The sequence below is a fragment of the Tenrec ecaudatus genome, chromosome 5 (assembly GCF_050624435.1).
Source record: "Tenrec ecaudatus isolate mTenEca1 chromosome 5, mTenEca1.hap1, whole genome shotgun sequence".
NCBI lineage: Eukaryota > Metazoa > Chordata > Mammalia > Afrosoricida > Tenrecidae > Tenrec > Tenrec ecaudatus.
Genome location: NC_134534.1, coordinates 10021466 through 10044033, shown reverse-complemented (window position 1 = coordinate 10044033; position 22568 = coordinate 10021466). Strand labels below are relative to the sequence as shown.

The following is a 22568-nucleotide window of genomic DNA, read 5'->3' as shown; positions in this document are numbered from 1 at the left end:
GACTTAATGCACAGGAAGTACCTAGTGGAGGCCAGCGTGCCAAGGCCGAAATCTATTCATGGTTGACAAGAAGGGAGATGGGGAGGGCGGGGGGGGGGGGGGAGGGAAGGAACCGTGGGTAGTGCTGAGTTTCAGTTTGGGTAATAAAAAATTTAGGAAGCCCCGAGTTTCTGTATTGGTGATAAAAACATCTGGCCTGGGTAGCGCTGCATGATCCCTGTGGTGGGTGTCACTCACTCTTACATGCCCCAAAACGTTAAAAGGGGCAAAGGTCATGTTCTGTGCATTTTTACAACCATCAGAAACAATCACCATTGAATTTCACTTCCTCTGTTTGCCTGCCATGTGACCTTGTTCCATTACTTTACTCCCTTCTCGTCTTGAGCATGGGGTAACCCTTCAACACACCCCATTCATTGGGCAGGCTCTTGCTCCAGGTGGTGCCGGGCCCTGAAAAGCCCTGGAGGGCATGGGTGTGTGAGACCGAGCTGGGTGGCATACATGGGTATGTGCTCCCTGGACACATTCTCCATACCTGTCGGCTTCCTTCTGTTTGGGGTTAACTTCACCCAGGAGCCCTGTTCACAATCTCTAGAGACAAGAGCAGCTTTCACGCCAATGTTCCCCAAGCAAACTTATATTTTGACAACTAGATTTTTTATAATTTGAAAAAAGCTATATATTTGTTTTAAAATGACCAAAAAAGGTGTGTGTGTGTGTGTGTGTGTGTGTGTGTGTGTGTGTGTAGAGTACATGGATTCCCAAACCGATTGCCAAGATCTTTCCTTTTAAATGAAAACCAGGCACCGAAGTCATTTTCACCCCAAACCTTAGTGCAGCTTTATTAGAATACCATGCACACCTTGAACGTCGCAGCCTCTTGAAGAATTCTCTAGAGGCAGTAACAGTGACAGCAGGGACAGGGAATGAGAAGCTCAAGGGGAGCCGAGTAGGTGTTGATGATTCTGAGATAACTTGGAAAAAAACAAACAAACACAGCCCCCAGCACTTGGGCCATCCCCTGCTGGTACCCCAGGCCCACGAGCTCATGGTGAGCCCTTGGCTTTAGCCTCTTGGCTTAGATGCCTCCCTTTATTTTCGGCACTAGGGGCTTTCCCTTTCTCACGGCTCATTCAGCTAGAATTCTTAGGTTTAAGTTGACGCCTGCATTATTATCAGGAAGGAGTCATGCAAATCACTTGGCCAGAGAGGTCCCTGGTGACAAATCGAACATAACCACTTACCCTGACTTGAGTTCTCTCCACAGTAAAAATAACTCTTGCTCATGCGTTGGGTTCTAAAGTCAGCACACTACAGAAACTAGGAGTCAAAATTCCCCTTGAAAATCCCATGAACGGGTCTCACTTTGGAGGCTGATTGGTTAGCACAGTCAGTTCTTCCTTCAGAATTGGAGCAGGTTTCTTAGGCCGGGCACCGTGGATCTGTGTGATAACTAGTGTCTCTACATCGCATGGACACACTCAAGGATCGACTCTCAATGGGCATGGGAATAAAGATGTAGAGGCAGTGTTTACTGGTGGGACAACTGGCTCACCCATGCTTGTTATTTTTATCTTGACTTTGTTTTGTTTTTGTTGAGCAAGAACGGTAGGATCTGGACAGATAAAAAACATGAATCTATGAAGACAAACGTCAGAGTCGTGCTTACCTATGGGGGTACCAGTGGGGAGTCAAAGACAGAGTCACTATACCAAGAAGTGGTCATCGATGTTCACCCATTTGAGGAAGCAGCAGATGACCAAGAACTGATGTCATTGACAAAAGAAGTCCAAGTTGCACTGAAGGTACAAACAGGACTTCACGAGTGGATGAAATACCAACAGAGAGGCTTCAAGGAATGGGCGCAATGGTGGAATCATTCACTTCTCTCGGCCAAGAAAGGGGAAGAGAGCAACCTGGCCAGCCAACGGAAAGAGGTTCAGGCTTGTGTCTGTTCCACAGTTCCACCGATATGTGGTCCAACAAAATGCAAAAGCTATGGGACCATTTCACTAAAATCATAAGCAAGGAAAATATTGCTGAATATTAGTTTTAAAAAAACCAACAAACAGTTGCAGGAGTATAAGGAAAAGGACCTGCCAGAAATTCAAACCAGATGCAAAACAACCCTGTAGGACAGGGCGGAACTGGCCCTGTGGGTTTCTGAGACTGTCCCTCTTTCTGGGAGCAGCCCAATGCGGAACCACTACGCCACCAGGGCTCCGGTGGCAAGAGAGGCAGAGGGGCACGAGTCCTCGAGGCCTGACATCTGGTTTCCAGCTGTGGCCACCCAGCACTTTCATCTTCCCTCCCAGGAAAGGGGTTCAGATCACGGGCTCGGGAGGCAGGGCCGAACCTCGAGCCTGTTACTCACCGACTCGGTAGCCTCAGAGGAGTGACTCGGTCTCTGGGCCTCAGTTTCTTTTCCTGTAAAATACAAGTTCCAGTGAGTTCAGAGCACAGGCAACCAGTGACCACGGAGCCGACTCGGACTCAGGGCAGTCCTGTGTGTCATTGGAGAACTGCCCTCCAGCGGATTTGTATTAGCTGCTTTCTCAGACGTAGACCACGAGGCCTTTGTCCCGAGGCACCTCGGGGCAGACTTAAACTGGCCACCTTCCAGGAGGGGGCCGAGCATGTCAGCTACTGACACATACTAATCCAACGTGGACAGAGTGCGGCTCTGCAGGACAGAGTAGAACCGCTCCTGTGGGTTTCTGAGACTGTGACTCCTGATGAGAGCAGCCAGCCTCCTCCTCCTGCTCTCTAAGAGCGGCTGTGGGTCTGAACTGCCAACAAGTGGTTGGTAGTCCAGTGCTTAACACACTGTGGCACCAGGGCTCCTTCCATGTGTTGGGAAAAAAAACACTGCCAAGGTCGTGTTCCGTGCATTTTCACAACCATCGCAAACAATCACCGTTGAATTTCACTTCTGATTTTGTTTTAAGTCGATTCCGGCTTAAAGTGACCCTATAGGACAGAGTACTGCTGCCCTTGTGGGTTTCGGAGACTGGAAATCTTTGCAAGAGTAGAAAGGAAGCCTCGTCTACCTCCCTCGGAGAGGATAGTGATTTCAAACTGCCAAACTTGCTGTTAGCAGCCCAACATGTAAACGACTGAGCCGCCAGGGCTCCTCATGCTATTATTGCGCGCATGCCCGAGACGGATGGGGCGTGGCTTCGCCGACGAGCAGGTGCACAGCCCGTGTTGACCGCAGCACTGTGCCCTTGTCTGGATGCTCACAGTAGCCTTGTGTGTGGTGAATGCGGACGTGGAGAGTCAGAGAAGATAAGCAACTTTGCTGAGGGCTGCCCAGCAAGGAAAAGAACCGACCTTCGGACCAAACTCCCACAATTCAGGCACCATTTGGCTGGTCCTCATTTTCCAAGGGACAGGGATGGGGCCAGGCTGTCCGTCCAGATGCAGAATGTGGAGAGAAAGGCAGGCTGGGACCAGGAACACGCTCTGCAAACTTTGAATGGACCTTTCTCTGAGTCCCTTCCTGTCTTAGGTTTCGCCCCCCCCCCCCCCCCCCGCACACACACACGCACACGCACACGCACACGCACACGCCTGCCTCCTCTCCCTCCAGGTCTCTTGGAGCACCACAAGCTCCCCGGCTGGAGTTCTAATCAAACCACAGCCAGACAGCAGTCTGTTCCAGAGCTTTCCCCAGAGATCCCATGGAAGATGGGAGCCACGTGGGCATTATCTAGACACGGCTCACTGCTGGGCCACAAGCGGAATGCCTTCTCCCGGGCTTGGTTTTGATTCTGCCGGTGGCTGCCAAAATGCTTTCTCTTTGCCTTTTGTCATGAGCTGACACCCCCAGAAGTCACTCGACCAACATCACTTCAATCGCAATAGGCCATGGCGAACAGTTGAGAGAAGACTGGCTGCTGGTCTCCCACTTCTGCGGCCCCGGACAGCCCCACTTTACTGGCCAGGACAGAGTTTCTTCTCGTTGCTGCTCCTGCTACGGCAGCTTAAAGTTCTCTTTTAAGTCGGAACTGCTGGACTGTCCTGGTGCCAAAGGCAGAGAGGATTTAGGTTAAGAGCCATCTCTCCTCAGGCCGTGCTATCCAATACGTGCAACATGCCCCACAAGCTGCGATCTGCCCCCACCTTCCCCCAAAACACACACACACACACACACACACACACACGATGACGGCGTTCCCAAACTGACCATGCCTTCTAGTTTTACAATGGATGGTTTTTCTTTCTTTCTGATTCTCTAATCCTATTTACCAAATATAAAATGAGGACAAATGATTAACTTGAAGGACCAAAATTTTAGGGCCTGGGAAAAAGTACTAGAAATTAGAAGAAGCAGGCTAACCCACTCCCACACTTTTCGTTTGGGGTTGGTTTTGTTTCGTTTTTGTAACACCCCTCCCGCCCCCCAGGAGTTGAGCACGGTGCCACTTAGAGACAAACCCAAGAGTGGGGTGCTGCCCCATGGACAGAAAGGGGATCTCAGAACAAGGGTGAGTCTTCCCTTCCATGGCCCAGGCAGAGGGAGCCTGGCTGTCTGGGCAAGCAGACTGTGTCCCCTCTTTAGAGTCACACCCTGAGCCCCATTCCTTAGGTCTCCCAGAGCTGTGTGGCCTCAGCAAGTCCACCTCTCTCTTCTCTGGCAGCTCCCTCGGCCAAGTATGGACGCCGACTCATTCCACGGCTCTCTACTGAGCACCCAGTACGCCCCAACCATGGCCACCTGGGAGAGAGTCCATGACTCCCCTCTTCCCAGTTACCCAAGAACCCAAACCAACCAAACTCACTGCCCCTGAGTAGATTCTAACACAGAGCAGCCCCATAGGATAGAATGCCACTGCCCCTCCTTACAAAACCAGAGAGCCTCAGCTGCCTCCTGAAGAGCAGCTGGTGGTTTAGAACTGCTGACCATGCACTTAGCAGCCCAATGCATAATCAACTCCGACACCAGGGCTCCTTCGAGCTCTCAGAAATTAGCTGGGGCGGCTGCATGGAGACAAGTAATTGCAACTGCGTCTAATGACTATGGTTAAGTATTACTAGTAGAAGCATACCTTGGAGATGGTGGGTTCAGTTCCAGACCCCTGCAATTAATTAAATATTGTGACAGAGTGGGTCTCCTGTATTTTTGGGTTTCCCAGTGCATATAAATAGATTTCCGTTTCCTCTACACTGAAATCTCTTAAAGAAGACCTACCTGGTGAGTGCACTCGATTACAAACTGGGCTGCTAACTACAAAGCCAGCTGTTTGAACCCACCAGCCACTCCTTGGGAGAACTAGGAGGCTGTCTGCTTTCAGGCAGACTGGCAGCCTGAGAAACGCCAGGAAGCAGTTCTACTCGGCCCGATGGGGTCACTGCCATCGACTCGGAGGCAGTGGGTGTTCAACTCTTACAGGTGTAACAGCACGAAGACACATTTGGAAGACTCTGAGAATGACCCAAAGGGGGCCCAAGGCACCCAGTGAGTGCCGGCGGCGGGACCGCCTGGTTCAGTGCAGGGTGGTCCCACACTGTGAACTTGTGAGAAACACAATAGCGGCAAAGTGCGGTCCAACGAGGCCTGCCTGTCTAACGGGCAAGTCCGGGTGCTGGGCGTCCCACGAAAGAGTCTGGCATGAACTCAGCAGGGGAGGGGGTGATGAGAACTTTTCCTCACAGGAGGTAACACCTACACGGGAGACTAAATCCAGTTGGCCCGCCCGGGACAGGAGGTTTTGTCGGTGGAGGAGCAGCAGGTGCGAACGCCTGCATGGTGGGCTCCCTGCGTGGACGGACAGGTGGGCCCGCCAGGGCTGTCAATGGCACAGGGCCAGGTGGCCCTTCCGCATCTTTTGAGAGCCTGAGCCTGACTCTCCCAGTAGTCTTTGTGGGCATGCTGCCGACCGTGAGCCTTCTCTAAGACCAGAAGGAAGACCCACCCATCTCCTTCCTCTTTCTTTTCCTCTGGTGACTGGGCAGGGAGACTAGCAGGACACTGTGCTCTCTTTGTTACTTGGCTCTTAAAGGCCACTGGGACTGGCTAAGAGGACCCAGTTTTCTCGCCAGCTCCCTCCTCCCCAATCCAGCCCACCTGCTTTTCTAGGACAAGCAACTGCTGGAACGGTCTGAGGCCTTCAAAAGACTTGAAGCTGCCTGAGGGCAGATTCTAAATTGTCATCATCCCAGGCTCCCCAGCACCGGGACCAGGTGGGACACACAGGAGGTCCCCCAAAATGCATGCAGAGTTGAATGGATTTTCTTCCTCAGATGCTGGAGCCCCCTCACCCCCACCCCCACCACTGGAGCAGCTCTGGGTGAAGCCAGAGTGGGCAGGAGACCCAAAGCCACGCCAACTCCTCCTCCTCCAGAGTTGCTGGAAGATTCCACGAGCCCCCAGGGGATCCCATGAAGCCCAGACTGAAAACTGACCACTGGGTTAGCTGGGGGCTTTTTTTACACACGAGACACTCAGACCCCAAAGAAAGGACTTGCCCAAGATCTCTCAGCAAACGTGGCGCAATGTACTTAAGGGAGCACAGCTTGGCTAAACAAGAATAACTAGTCACCCAAACCAGGAGCACTGTCAACCAGCAAAGGCCCTTCACTTCGGCAGGCCAAACGGGTCCTCGCCTCTCTCCAGTCGCCGGTGACCGCAGTGGGCGTTGCTAGAGAAGACTGAAAGTGTCCACTCAAGCAAATCTGCTCTGAAGATGGCCAGGAAATTCGAGGGGCTGAATATTAATTTTGATTATGGATCTCTTTTAAAAGCTTATTATGTATTTTTGATGAGATGCTATTCAGAATGCTTAAAAATGGAGCTTCCCAAACCATTCAATCCCTTCCTGGGTCTTTTTTTGTTATTAAAAACTTTACGGTGGCTGCGAAGACAACTTTTAAAAGAGGCAATCCATCTCTACCCACAATCCTGCTACCAACAGAATTCTTGACAAGACTTCATGTCCCCTCAAACTCCACGATTCACAGTCTCTGCTGTGCATTTCATGGAAGGAAATCGGCTCTAGTGTGAAAGTTCCTTCAATGGGGTCCGATGGAAGGAAACACACACAAACACACCACTTTTTATCAGCTGTGTCATTCCTATCTTGTTCCTGATCAAACGCCACAAAGCAAAACCACCTAGAAATGATTGCTTTCAGACATTTCGGGCCGGCTTTTCTGACTGCTCCATTCAATGATGATTCGGACACGTCACACAGCCCAGGAAGCAGGCAAACACAGGTGCTTTCCTTACCCCACCTGGCACGGCACTGACGCACAAGCGCCCCCACCCCCTGCTGGGGGTTCCCAGACATTGCTGTGGAGGGTTGAACGTGTTTCCTATCAAAGATGCCAAAGTCCTCAGCTCTGCCCTGGTTGGATGGGACCTCGTTCATAGAAATGGCATTTCTCCTGGCAAGTTTTCTCCATCAAGTTGGCACCGTCATCAAGGAGTAGCCAAACCCCACCCACGGCTATCAAGGCCCCAAGAGGACAGGGAAGGACGGTCCCACAGGGTTTTGAAGGCTGTAAGTCTGTACCCAAACAGACGGCCACATCTTCCTCCAAGGGAGTGTGCTTTAACCACTGCGCCACTAGAGCTCCTAAAGGACTAAGCCAAACTCATGGGCATCAAATCAATCCCGCCTCATACTGACCCTAGATAGGGTTTACACACTGGAAATCTTCACGGGAATTGACCGGTTCATCGTGCTCATGCAGAGCAACTGGTGGTTTTGAACTGCCGACCCTGAGGTTAGCAGCCCAATACCTAACCCACAGAGCTGCCAGGGTTCCTTGAAGGAGTAGAGCAGGGGTACTACTCCATTCTGAGTGGTGTCTTCCACAACAGTAGGTGGGCAGGGGAAGACTGTCGCCAACCTTGAAGCCCCAGCTACTCACCCAGGAAATACCAGGGACAACCAGAACCGACTGGAGCTGGGGACCCTGTTGGGGAAGGGCGCCCAAAGATGTTCCACCCTGCAGCTCCTGGCCCTCAGCCGCCCAGCCCCCAGAACTGTGGGAAAGGAAGTCTGCTCTGTGCAGTCCACACTTGGGGGTGTTTCGTTCGGCAGCCCTAGGCACCCCAGCAGTTGCGTTGGGCTGACCCCCTCAAGTTGGTTCATTTTTCTCCGCAAGTGAAATGACATCTCATATAGCCTGGGGATTCTCAACCCACCCCTTGGCCAAAGTCACCGGGGAGGGAGGGGAATTGAAAAAAACCACAGCCGCCAGGTCCCAATCCAGCACAATTAAGAGACTCTTGGGGGGGGGGAGGGGTGTCTTGAGGCCCCAGGCACCGTATTTTTCCAAAGCTCCCCAGGTGATTTTAATGTGCAGCCGGCACTGAGCAGCATCAGGCTACACTAACTCATTATTCAAAGGGAGCCCAAGGGAAATCTTATCTGGAAATGAAGAACTCCTTTGTAATTAAATAAAATAGCAAATGTAAGAGTGCCCAACCATGCCTGTTACCCAGAAGACTCTTAATAAATGTTAATTAACCAAAAATATCTGGATATTTAATGTAAATAATTACCCATGCTCCTTGTTGAATTCATCTTATAATTTTACTGGCTTATTTATCACCTTTTGTTGCTTTCACACCAAGATTGGTCCTATCCCTCTTAATAAAATTACACCCATAATCTTGCTCCTTCATAAGAATGTGGTAATATTTCCAATAACCCTTAATCATTTATTTAATAAAATTTCTCCCTGAATACTATATATATCACTCAATAAATGTTAGCTATTAATAATGCTAATTATCATCACTAGTCAGAGTTATTCTAATTTGGAATTTACCAAACCCGGGCTGAAATTTATTTTATACTACACAAACTTATGGAAATGTGAACTTTAAGCAAACCAGTTATTTTTAGAGTTTGGGGGTGGGGGACCTGGCATGTGATCACTGTCTGCGTAGCTTCTCCCCATTCAAAGGGCCCTGAAAACGCTACAGTACTTGCTAACCCTCAGCAGTTTCCATAGTAACATGGAAATACCATAATTAAAATTAGTTAAAAACAGTCTTTCAGTCCAACTTCCCTACCACTGCCTCCCAAGCCGGGATAAGAAAGGTGTTTCCTTTTTTTTGTTTGTTTGTTTCTAAAAACATTTTATTGAGAGCTAATATAGATATCATATCATTCCTTAGTTCGATCACATCAAGCAGAATTGTACAACTGCTACCACAATCACTTTCAAAACATTTTCTTTCTTTTTGAACTCTTTGATATCAGCTCTCCTTTTCTCCCCCGCCCACCATACCCAAGAAAGGTATTTCTTATATCTGTTTATATTACAGCTCAGTTCTGAGAAACCAACAATCTTGGGGGTGGGGGATACACACACACACAGGAGACCTTTAGTAAGAGTAGTGGAGAGGAGTCTGTCCAAATGTCCTGTGGCTGCACTTGGACGAATTCCCTTAGCCCTCCTCACTGTCTTTCTCTCACCTGTAGTAGCAACCATAGGAGCTAATGGATAGGAATATTGGGGATTCAGGGATCCCTGTTCTGTAGTGGGTTAGGTGTCAGGCTGCTGACCGAAAAGTCAGCAGTCTAATCCCACCAGCAACTCCTCTGGAGAAAGATGAGGCTGCACCCTTCCCTGGAGATTTACAGCCTTGGAAGCCTTACATGTCATTTTACTCTCTACTACGAAGCAGGACCAACTGAATGGCACCCACCACCCCACGACCACCCCACCCTGTCCTATAGGGTAGCAGCAGGTCTGTGGGTCTGCAGAATGAGAACGTTTTTGTCAGTGGGCTTTCTGAGCTTTGCTAGACTATGCGTCTTCCAGCCAGTTCATGGGTTACATCAAGTGGACTCAAAAGCGCCACCACCACCACCACCACCCCAGTCATGGTGTGCCTGAGCCATCGGTCAGTCAGTGCAGTGAGTGAAGCTCACAAAGCTGGTGTCTCCACACGGAGACAGAGAGAGGTGAAGACGTAACTGGCTCGATGGAGGCGGGATGAGTCAGGGTCGACTCCGGGGGCAGGGGGTTTGGTTTCATGGCACAAACAGTTCAAGTGGCAGCTTCGTCAGTAACACCTATTTTACCCCAACAAGAGCACCGTGAAAGAAGATATTCTGGTGCAGACCTACCGCGGAGGGACTGCTGGTTCAACTAAGGCAAATGAATGAATTGGGAAATGCTTTTAGCTTCCGTGGGCATTGATAGTTCATACTGTAGGGCCCTGTGATCAAAGAAGTGCACAACAGCATTATACAGCTGTTTGAGTGATTGAGAGCGACCAAAGGTGAGGTGGTAGTCACATAATCACGTGTCAACTTGAGTAGGAGTGGAATCTAGCCTGTCAACCAGATCGCTGCTTGATGACCTCGTTGGGAAGTGCCACTGAGAGAAATGGCTCTCTGGAGGCGGGCCACGCGCGCTCTCTCTCTCTGCCTTCACCGTCCTGTTGACACGACCTGGGGACCTGCATGGGTCCTGCAGATGCGTCCACTGCCATTGGATCCACAAGGCTGCACCCACTGGCCAGCGATGTTCCTGCATTCTGCACCATTGCATGTGGCTTCATGAGTCTACAGAGGAACTTACGGACTAGTGTCGGACTTGAGGCCTTGAGTTGGACTGGACTGGGATGTTTTAATGATGATACTTACTTCTTGATAGAAAGCTCTCTCGTACACATATAGGAGTGTCACTGAATTTGTTTCTCTAGTCAACCTGGCCAAACACTGTGAGCTATCAAAAAATGGCATAGACAGATTTGCTCAATGTAATAAAAACCAAAAACCCCTGTCAAGAAGTTGATTCTGACTCATGGTGATCCTCCAGGTAGACTTCCCTGTTTCTAATGTTTACAGGCGTCGAAAGACATGAGTGGCCTGTGGTTCCGAACTGCTGACCTTGCTGTTAGAAGCCCAGCGAGTAACCCATTCCACCACAAGGCTCAACGCAGGGCGGCCACAAACCTTTCATTCATGAGTTGGAGTATCTGTAAAGCGCAGGAGTATGCGGTATGCCGTATGGACTTGAACAAAGGGGTGTTCTTAAAGGTGTAAGGTATTTGGACTGAAGTGTCTAGCCAACACCCCGACTCTGTGGGTTGATCCCACTGGGGTCCGTCAGTATCACCAACTGGGCCCACATTTCCCAAGTGGTGGCCCTGTGGGCTGTAATCTGAACGGTCAGCAGCCCCAGGCCACCAGCACCTCTGCGGGAGGGAGACAGGCTTTCTACTCCCATGGAGAGTTCCGGGTTTGGAAGTTCACAGGGGCCAGTCTACTCTGTCCTATAGGGTCGCTATGAGTCAGCAGTGACTCCATAGAGCCCCCTCTTCAGTATCTTCCCAGTTCCAAACTCCTTCACCTGGGTAGTGGGGGCAGGTGTCAGGTCTGAGCGCAGGTGTACCGCCCTGAGGGGAAACCAGTCTAGACAAGTGCCCTGCTCTCCCTGTGTCCCCGTGTGTTCCCTGAGTGCTAGTCCATGGGCCAGCAGGACCTGGAGTGCACAGTCCTGTGGGTGCCTGACACACATGCAGCCACATCTATGTGGAAACTGAGTGGGGTCAGCAAGGTGACCACCTAGCCCCAACCTGCCCGGGCATTTCCTGGTTTCAGCAATAGAAGCTCCGTCTTAGGAAGCCCCTCAGCCTTGGGTCAACCAGGAGGCTTCATCCCATTTGCAGCAGGTGTTCACAGGGCAGACAGGTGGCTCACAAGGGCCCCTTCTAGCCCTAGTGGTGCAGTGGTTAAAGCACCTGACTGCTAACTTAGCACGGACAGGCTCACCGTGAGTCAGCACCAACTTGACAGCAACTGGTTTGTATTTGGGAAGAACCACCCCCGAACATGCTGGCACCCCACATGTTATGCAGCTGCTCTGGTCCAGTCCTATCCTGTGTGGTAGAGCTTCCGGCCAACACAGGAAGCAGCACTACCTACTGGGGCTGCTGAGCCCTGGAATTCTGGGAGTGTGAATGAGAAGCTCTTTGGGTGAACTTTACTTCATTTACATGGACATAGCCACGCCTGGCTAGTAGCGACCACACAGGGAGCAGCTAGACTGCACTCTTGGATGCAGTGGAGGGTGTGAAGTCTTCAGTGGTCGTGACCGTTTTCAGGAAGGAGTGTGGGACTTGGACAGACACTGGTTCGAATCCTGACTTGGCTACATGTTATTGTGTCACGTAACTCTCCACGCCACCTGTTTTCTCACCTGTAATCCTTACACACGTGCATAAAGACAGGTTGGGAAGAGGCTGAGCCCTGGGAGTGACAGAGTAGAACAGTCCAGAGATTGTTCTAGGTCCTGGTCTTGGTCACTCTGAGTCAGAATTGACTTGATGGCAGTGGGTCAAGTTTGTTTGTTGTTAATCTGCACCTAAAAGGTGCTGTGGTAGTCCTTTGCCTTACATGCCGGGCTGCTAGCTGAAGTCAGCCTATGGGAATCCACCGGTCTCCAGGGAAAAAGATGAGGCAGTTTGCTTCTGTTAAGACTGACCACCTCGCTAATTCCACTGGGAAGTTCTACTGGGTCCTGTAGGGTCGCTGAGTTGGAACTGACTTGCTGGAAATTCGGGTGGCACAGTGGATAAACTTTTGATTGCGAACCAAAAAGTCGGGAGTTTGAACGAACTGGCCGTGGAGGAAGAAAATCAAGGTAGCCTGCATCTGTAAATATCCTGTTTCCCAAAGCAAGTACATAGCAAATGTGGTAAAGAAAGCTGATGGTACCTGGCTATCAAAAGATATAGCGTCTGGGGTCTTAAAGGCTAGAAGATAAACAAGGAGCCATCTAGCTCAGAAGCAACAAAGCCCACATAGAAGAAGCACACAGCCTGTGTGATCATGAGGTGTGGATAGGATCAGGTATCAGGCATCAAAGACCCAGAACAAAAAATTACATCATTGCGAATGAGAGGGAGTACAGAAATCCAAAGCCCATCTGTAGGCAACTAGATATCCCCTTACAGATGGGCCTCGGGGAGGAGAGGAGCCAGTCAGGGTGCAGTATAGCACGGATGAAACATACAACTTTCCTTTCGTTTTTAAAGCTTCCTCTCCAGCCCTCCCTCATGATGATCCCAATTCTACTTGACAAATTTAGCTAGATGAGAGGATGTACACTGGTACAGATAAGAACTGGAAACACAGAGAATCCAGGACAGATAAACCTCTCAGGGCCAATAACTGAGAGTAGTGATACCAGGAGGGTAAGGGTAAGGTGGGGTAGGAAGACAAAACCAATCACAATGATCTAATTAACATTGGACAGTGTAAGACATGAAAAATTATAAATTACCAAGGGTTTTTGAGGAAGGGAGGGAGAAAATGAGGAGCTGATACCAAGGGCCCAAGCAGAAAGCAAATGTTTTGAGAATGATGATGGCAACAAATGTACAAATGTGCTTGACACAATGGATGGATGTATGTATGGATTGTGACAAGAGTTGTATGAGCTCCCAATAAGATGATTTAAAAGAAAAGCAAAAGAAACAAAAAGATCCTGTTTGCCCAGATAGACTTTGGGCCTCTACTTAAATCTTATCTCAGTACAAGAACTGTGTGTTCTAATAATGTGGCACTGTATGACACTCGCCTTCCTGACAAGATCGCTGAAGAGAGGCAAGCCTTATAGCTTGAGAACGGGGGGGGGGCAGTTTTAGTCTGCCCCACAGGGTCCCTGGGGACCCAGGCATAGAAGGTGGATCATTCACCCATCAAGCACTCTCATAAAGATGCAGGCTCTTGTCTGGCAACAGAAACGTGAGTGAAGGGAGACATCGGTCAGTATAAGACATGAACAAATTTTTTTAATAAATTATCAAGGGTTCTGAAGGGAGGGAAGGTGGGAGGGAAAAAAAATAAGGAGCTGATACCAAGGGCTCAAGTCGAAAGAAAATGATGGCAACATATGTACAAATGTGCTTGACACAATGGATGGTTGTATGAATTGTGATAAGAGCCATACACGCCCCAATAAAATGATTTTTTTAAAGAATAAAATTTGAATACATTAAAAAAAAAAGATGCAACCGCAGAAACCCCACACAGAGTCACTATGAATGGAAGCCGACTAGATGGCACAAAGCCACCACTACCGCCTGCTGACCAGCAGTTCCTAACCTGAGGCTCAGTCCCAAACCCCCCTGTATTACCATGGCATGAAAATTCACCCCAAACTTGGTGCAATGAAAGCAGGGTTCATTAAAGGCATGGTCACGATGACTGGTCAAAGAGAGGTCTTCAGGCCTGCAAGAGGTTCCTGACGATCTAGACAGACTGAAGGGGAATGGGTCTGGTCCTGACCACCCCCATCCCCACTCCAGACCTGGCACCTTTTCAGGCCAGCACCTCAGTTATACCACCAGGGCCCCCCTTAAGTTTCCCTACAGGCTGCTAAATCAAATTCAGGCAAAACCACCCGAGCCCCCAAATCTGAACCTGAACCCAAATCACTGGAACTTTAAAAAAAAAAAAAAGGAATGATCATCATTTTGATCAAAGCTCTAAAATCCCTGTCGATTTTGAATTCTTACTCTGTCGAGGTTTTTGCGTGGATTCACCAAGCCTGGCTTCCCTCCCCAGGTTTGCTGCCGTGTCCCCAAAGCGTAATCGCCTGAGAACCCAGGGGCAGGGCGGTGCTGGGAAGACCAGAGGGCGTGGGAGGGGAGGCTATTCCCAAGAGCACCAGAACACCTCCTTATACAGCCCGGGGGAGGGGCCGATGCCCCACTGGGCGAAGCCTGCTTTCCTGGTGGCTTCCCGCTCACGTGGCCCCTCTCCTGTCTCCCCTCTCCCCTCCTGTTGGGGCAGGGGCAGGAGGGAGAAAGGAAGCTGGGGCGGTGGGGATGGCCGAGGAGGTGTGGGCGTGGGAGGCAGTATGGGCGCAGGGAGATTCGGGGTGCGCCCTGTGCAGCGCCAGCTCCAGTGAGTTTGCGGAGGGCGCGCCCCAGCTTCCTGCGGGGGGGGCTGCTCGCGGGGTCCGAAGGGACCCGGAGCTGCCTCTGCAGCTCCCAGTGGGCGGTGGATCCCTTCTGGAACCTCCTTCTGGATGCAACCCCTGGAGCTTGCCCCAGAAGGGCGAGGGCCATGCGGACTGCAAACACGCTTGGCAGCGGCGGGCAGCACTGCTGCAGGCTCGGCGTTTGCAGTCGGTTTTAGATTGCGATTCTGAAGAGCAGCCAGGTTGGGGGTGCGGAGGGCGGAGGGGGGACGCGCAGCAGCCGGGAGAAGAAACCCGTTGTCAAGAGTCCCCTCTGCTAAAGGGCGGGAGCCAGATAGCACGCGGGGCCCGGAGGCCAAGGTTGGGCCACCAGCTACTGCTCCAGATAACGCCCCCTCCCCTCCCCAACCCCATTGGCAGCGCACCTTCCGGTTCACGGGGCCTTCCTGTCCAACGTGGGTGTGGGGCGTTGGGGGGTCCCTCTGTCCCCCTAAACCTGCCCTACCCCACCTGGCTCCATGCTCCCGTCCCTGGCCCCCTGCCATTTAGGAAGTGTTTCGCGAGAAGGCACCTAGTGCCCTGGTGGTTCCCTCCAGCCGCTAAGATGGAAACATGACTCATCCATGCCACACACGGCTGCAGCTGCGGGCCGGAACTCCGGACCCGGAGTTCATTCTCTTCCTGATGTCCCAGGTTACCACTTCCTTCCCCCTCTCACCAACACCCCTACCCCAGCCCCCACACCTTTTACTTCCTCTTCAGATCAAGGCTTAGACTGTCAGGAGAACATCTTGTCGAGTATTCAGGGTTCTCTGGTTTACAGGGTGCCATTTATGTTCTGCAAAATAATCCAGGGGGTCCTTCTGGAACCCCCTCTAGGCATGACCAAGACTAAAACCCAGTTGCCACTATGCTGTTCTATTCCTGGGTATCCCATATGTGTCCTGGCAGTATTGTGTTCCACAGGGTTTTCCAAGGTTGGCTTCAGAAGTTGATCACCAGACCTTTCTTCCCAGGTACCTGCACTTCCCACCTTTCCGTAATTAGCCGCACACTGACCATTTGCATCACCCAGAGCTCCCCCAGGGACTATAGGACAATGGGCTTTAGCCCAAGTTTCGGAGCCTGACATACTTGCTTGGTCACTTAGCAGCTGGGCGATCTTGAGCAAGGTTCTTGGCCTCTCTGGGCTCAGTTTCCTCCCCTGTCTAATGGGGATAAGGGTTTTCAATGGCTGGTTTTCTGTCAATCACCGGGCCTTTCTTCTGAGGCACCTCTGGGAAGTCTCAAACTTTTAACCTTCCAGTTGGCAGCCACGTATGTTATCCATTTGCATCACGCAGGGACTACATAGACTGCTGTCAAATAAATCCCAGCTCATGACATCCCCAAGATTAAACAGTAAAGCGATTTCATCAGCTCTTTATGACTCTATCTTTATGGAAGCAGATCACCGCACCTTTTTCCCACAGTACTGCTGGATGGGCCCAACCCATTGACCTTGAAGTTGGTAGTCCAATGCAAACTGGGCCACCCAGGGGCCAGTATGACCCCACCAGTTGTCAAAAGACAAAAATATTTCCAACAGGTTAGGAAGGACCCATTGCCAGGAGCCCTCTCCCCAAATCCAAGAGGTCCCCAAATTAGCAGCTCTCCCCAGGACCCAGTAAGGGAACAATCAGTATCAGGCTGGGGGCCTCTAGACCACCTGAACGATGTCCAACATTACCTATGCTTGACTGTGACTCCGGGGCAAAATGAGGGCCATGAAGAATGCCCCCAAACTCCATGGGATTCAAGGCCTCAAGAAATATTTGCTTGGCATGGTCAAATAATAATAAAATCCAAGATCAGAGGGGGAGATTGTCTCAGAGCTTAAATTCTGAGCACTTACTTTGCAGAAGGCAATGGACAACGGTGACAGTCCCCAATCCATTTATAGAGCCCCTACCTGGACTAAGTCTTCGATGAATTCCCCAGGTCTCATGACCCAGGGTGTGAATAATCTGGCTCCCAGAGTCCACCAGAAAGTAGGCTACTGCAGACACAGCTGGGGTAACATTTAACATCTTACTATTGGCTTGTCCTTTAATTGACTTGCAACTTGCTCTAGTGTTGATTATATTCCAATGTCTTATGGACTGTGGTTCCGTGTTTTATTCTGTTATAGATGAATAGTCTGATAGTTTGTTCGGTTATAATAGGGGTGGGGGAAGGGGGCTGCTAATAATGGATACAAGAACGAAGACAATGGTCTAAAACTGTTTGAGATGATGAATGCCGACTCTCTTTAGTATACTTAACATTGAATTGTATGATGCATGAATTATATGTCTATAAAACTGGTTTTTGTTTGTTTTTTAAAAAGCTAGATGACAAAAAATTTTTAATAAATAAATAGATAAGCTAGATGAAAAGAGAAGGGAAGGAGGAGACGTGAGGAGAAGGGGGGAAAACAAAACAAAACACAAACTCACAGCCATCAAGTCGACGCTGACTCACAGCCACCTTCTAGGGCAGAGGAGAACTGCCCCTGTGGGTTCTGAGGGTGTAAATCTCTCCGGGAACAGAAAGCCAAACGTCTCCCCGTTCTCCCCAGAGAAGCTGCTGGATCCAACCTACTGACCTTCAGGTTAGTAGCCCATTAGCCACCATGCATTTGCCACCACACCATCAGGGCTGAGTGAAGAGACGGGGTGAAGGGGAGGTGGGGAGACAGGAGGAGGCTTCATGGGGCAGTGACACCCAGTTCTATCCAAGGTCACACAGCCAGGAGACTACGCCCTCCTAATTGATTGGTAACTCTATCTCCATTTAAAGGAGCCCCAGTGGTGCAATGGTAAGCACTGAGCTGCTAAGTGAAAAGTCAGGGGGTTGAACCCACCACCTGCTCCAAGGAGGAAAGACCTGGCAGTCTGCCCTTGAAGAGCCGACTTGGGGACTCTGGAAACCAGATGGGATAGTTTTATCCTATAGAGTCACCAGAGCTCTGATGGCGTAGTGGCTATGGATTGGACTGAGCTCTGAAAGGTCCAAAGTTCTAAACCACCAACTACTCCTCAGGAGAAAGAGAGGGCTTTCTACTTCCGTAAACAGTTAACAGTCTCAGAAATTCATATGGGCAGTTCTACCCTGTCCTATAGGGTCACTATGAGTTGGCATCGACTCCATGTCAGTGAGTTTGTTTTTTCATAGGGTCACAAGTCAGAAGTGACCTGAAGGAAATGGGGCGGTCCTCTGTTCATTCCTGGACCTGCAAGTTATTGCACGATACCCACGCAGGGCTCCTTATCTCACCAACTGCAACGAGAGAGCCTCCTGCAGCCTCATTGAGTCTGCTCCTCTCAATCTGTGTGGCCTTGGACAAGTCCCTGAGCTTCTCGGAGCCTCTTTCCACATCTTCAAAATGGCAGCAACAGCATCCTCAGAAAAGCCTCCAAGTCCTTCCAGCTCCACTCTAGTGACCGGCCACTCTGTTGACCCAGGTGAGTGCCCACATTCCCTGTCTTTCCGCTTCTACCACCCATCAGTCCACAGTGCTCAGAGACTCAGCTCAGCTGCTACCACGGCCCCCATCTCTGGTGCCAGGTCGGTTTCTAGTGCTTCACACTTACATCAGGTGCCCCCAGGCCCTATCAACCCTGGTGTCATGTATCTACAACCTGATCTAGAATGTTCTATGTTCCAGAAGCCTCACAATCAAGTTTCTTGAAAAGGCCAGCAACCCTCTAATCAAAACCCCAAACGAGATCCATTGCCATCAGGTTGAACTGACACCCAGCCACCCAGCAGGATAAGTAGAACTGTCCCGTTGGATTCTCAAGGCTGACTCCTCAAGGAAGTGTCTGCCACCCCTTCCCTGCACAGAGCAACTGGTGGGTTTGAACGACCAACCTCTTGGTTACCATTTGCGTGATTTACCACCAGGACGCCTAAACCTCTACCTGTCACCCTAGAAGAATGAACTTCTTTTCTTCACGGGATCAAATGGAATTTAAAGAAGTCACTAGAGGCTAGATGACCCTCTGCTAGAAATTTTACACAGTGCAATGGAAAGAATAAGTCATGTTCATAATATTCATTTAAAAAATCTCAATCCAAAATTAAGCTTGTGTCCTATTACCATTACTACCAAACACCTGTGTGTAAGGGGCTAGGCCCCACTGGGCCAGCAGCATCACATCTGCATCTGAGCCATGGCACCCAGGACCCACACCTGGCAGACACTCACCCAAGCAGACCTCTATTTACAGCCCAGCCCTCTCTGTCTGTGTCTTAAGGCCCCCACCCCTGCCACACACACACCCAGGAGTCTAGACTTGCTCAGATGGGGCAGGGAGTGGGTGGAGAACCACACAGATGCGTGCAGTGGTGACCAACGCGGAGTCGAGCTCCTTGGGGTGCATTAGAAACGAGGTGAGCTCACTCTTTGCTTCATCTTTGTTGACCTCAACCTTCTGGCCTTCATTCTCAAACAAGCAAACATCAGGGCTCATCCAATGCCCAAACCCCTAATGTTGGCAAATGTCCCCAACAGGTGTGGCAAGGAGGGAATATAGGGCGGGATCAAGGTTCGTGAATATGGAACCCAGGCGATGAGCCTTAGGTCCTCCGGGACTAGGGAGGAGGGGACAGCTCAGCTTCCCCCACACCTTCCACAGCCAATCACAGGGGGAAACAGTAACATGCGGATGCCCCCACCTGCGCACGTGGACATGTGTGACTGTGTGCATGCACCAGGTCTCTTTTGCTAATGTTCTCCCATGAAAGGATTGTGGGAAGGCCCATGGAAGGTGGAGCCAACAACACAAACGTCACTGCTCCTGGGTCGATGCTGGTTCATAAGGACCCTGCAGGGCGTGGCGTGGAGAAAGAAGTGCGGGCTTCCTGGGCTGTCACCTTTCCAAACCAAACTCGCTGCCACCGAGTCCATTCTGCCTCTCAATGACCCTATAGGTCAGAGTAGAACTGCCCCTGTAGGTGTCCGAGACTAACTCTTTAGGGGAGTAGAGGGAAAGTTCAAATGGGACGTGGTCAGAAATGAAATGGAACACTAGAAGATGGACAGGGAGTTGGAACAGACTGGCATTGGTCACTCAGACAATCATGGGGGCGTCTAGCCAGGAATGATCCAGTGAAGAGGAACAATGTCATATTCGCTGTCCAAAAGTACATTTCAAGTGCAGTGATAGGATACTGTCTGTGATAGGGTTCTGTATGCCAACATGGCACCTGAAAGAAGATATGGGTGTAATTTATCCTGTCGATCAGGTCACAGCCTGAGGGTGACTCTTATGGGTGGGAATTTGCTCCCACTTCCCCCACCCCCTGGCCTTTATCTTCTTGCTGGCAGCCACTCTGACACCTGCCAGAGCCCTGGGATGCTCCCACCACCATTGGATCCACAAAACCTCGCATCCAATGGCCTGTGATCTTCCTGCATTCTGCATCATTGCATGTGGCTACGAGAGTCTGAAGAGGGACTGATGGACTAGTATCAGACGTATGGACCAGTAGAAGACTTATGGACTTGATCTGAACTAGGCTGGGATGTTTGCTTGATATATAAAAACTTCTTGATATAAAGCTTTCTCTTAAACATATATGAGTGACACTGGATTTGTTTCGCTAGTTACACCAGCCCAACACACTACCCCACATGCCAACAAGAAAAACCAGTCAGTGCAAACATTATTCCACCTGAGGCACCAGCTACTAATGCCAAGGATGGAGAAACAAGATTTCTACCAGCTTCTGCGATCTGAACTTGATAAAGCATGCCATCGAACGGGTTGATGATTACTGATGACTGGAGTGAAAAAGTTGCAGCCTAAGAAGGATCAGTGGTTGAAAACTATGGTCTCCAGAAACCATGCTGGGAATCACATGATAAAACTTTTGAAGACCAACCACCTATTCATTGGAAATAGATTTTTCTAACAACATAACAAGTGACTACAACCATGGATTTCCCAAATGGGAGACACAGAAATCAGGCTGACCACAAAGAAGCTCAATATCATCAGCCAGAACAACACCAAGGGCCAACTGAGACACAAACCATCCATTGCTCATGTGCAAGTTCAAGTTGAAGCCAAAGAAAAATGATCACATGTCCACGAGAACCAAAGCACAAACGAGTCTATCCTACTTGAATTTAAAGAGTATCCCAAGAACAGATTTGGTGCACTGAGCACAAATGACTGAGGATCCGATGAGTTGGGGGATGGTATCATTGACATCATTTATTAAAAAATCAAACTTAAGAAAAAAGAAAAGAAAAAAATCAAACTAAAAATAAGAATCACTGTATCAAGTCGATTCCAATTCATAGCAACCCTAAAGGACAGAGAAGAACTGCCCCTATGGGTGTTTGGAGACTATCAATCTTTAAAGAAGTAGAAATCTCTATCTTTCTTTCAAAGATGGGCTAGTGGTTTTGAACTGCTGATCTAGAGATTAGAAGCACAATGTGTAACCTCCCACACTACCAGGGCTTTTTTTCCCCCTTCAAAATGTGAATCTCTATTCTCTCAGCCTATTCTCCATTGAGGTGTCTATATTTATTTTAATTTTTACTGTTAATTTTGAATTGGGTAAAGGATAAAAATAGGATAATTTTATATTCAACAACTCAAAGGGCTCTTTACTAAGAAAGCAAAAGGTCATTAAAAGACAGGAAAGAAAGAAAAGACCAAAGTGGATGTCAGAGGAGTTTCTGAAACTTGAGAACTGAACAGAAAATATGGAAAGCAGGATATAATGCAATGTGCAAAGACCTAGAACTAGGAAACCAAAGAGGAAGGACATGCTTAGCTTATTTCAAGAGGAACGAACTGTAGAAAAAAATACAAGCCTTGAGTTGCCATACTGAAAGATTCCCTGAGCAAACTACTGAATGATGCAGAAAGCACTGAAAGAGGATAGAAGGAGTACACAGAGTTGCGATACCAGAAAAAAATGTCCGATACTCAACCATCTGAAGTTGTCAAGAACCAATTTTATTAAAGAAAGAAGTTCAAGCTTCACTGACTAAGGGATTGGCAAAATGAAAAAACAAAACAAAAACCAAGAATTGATGGGTTACCAACTGGAACGCTTCAACAAACTGATGCAGTGCTTGGAAGCACTCAGTGACTCATGCCAAGAAATTTGAAGGCAACTACCTGACTGGCCAACTTAAGAGATCCATATGTGTGCCCGTTCCAAAGAAAGGTGACCCAAACAGAATATGAAAATTATAAAACAATTATCATCAATATTACATGCAAGTACATTTTGCTGAAGATAATTTGAAACCAGTTGGGGCAGGGTATCAACAGGTTGAGGCTGGGAGACCAAGAGGGACTGGTTGGAACAGAGCAGGAGATAGTCCAAGGTGTAATATCGGGTCAGGTGGCCATCCTTTCCTCATACTATGCAATCTGTATGCTCAACAGCTAGACTAGACTAGATGAAGAAGAAAGTAGGATCGGAGGAGGCTCGTTAACCTGTGACCATCAGATGATACGGACGTGCTGACAGCGAAGAGGGGTTGAAGCACATGCTGGGGAAGGTTGAAGACACCAGCCCTCACCATGGACGACAACTGGACCGGTGGTCAACAGATTGAACTTGTCATCTATTTCCTTTTTCTCGGGTCAGAAACAACAGTGACTGACTGA

The 22568-nt window shown here is 49.5% G+C and overlaps 1 protein-coding gene across 2 annotated transcripts in view; it reads right to left on the bottom strand.

The window, feature by feature from the left end:
- CYRIB (CYFIP related Rac1 interactor B) overlaps window positions 1–22568 on the bottom strand; it is a 139112-nt gene that overhangs the window by 88936 nt on the left and 27608 nt on the right. For both annotated transcript variants that reach the window (XM_075549262.1, XM_075549260.1), the window contains exon 2: window positions 2375–2427. The gene's annotated coding sequence lies outside the window, so the exon portion shown is untranslated. The remainder of the gene's footprint in view (window positions 1–2374; window positions 2428–22568) is intronic.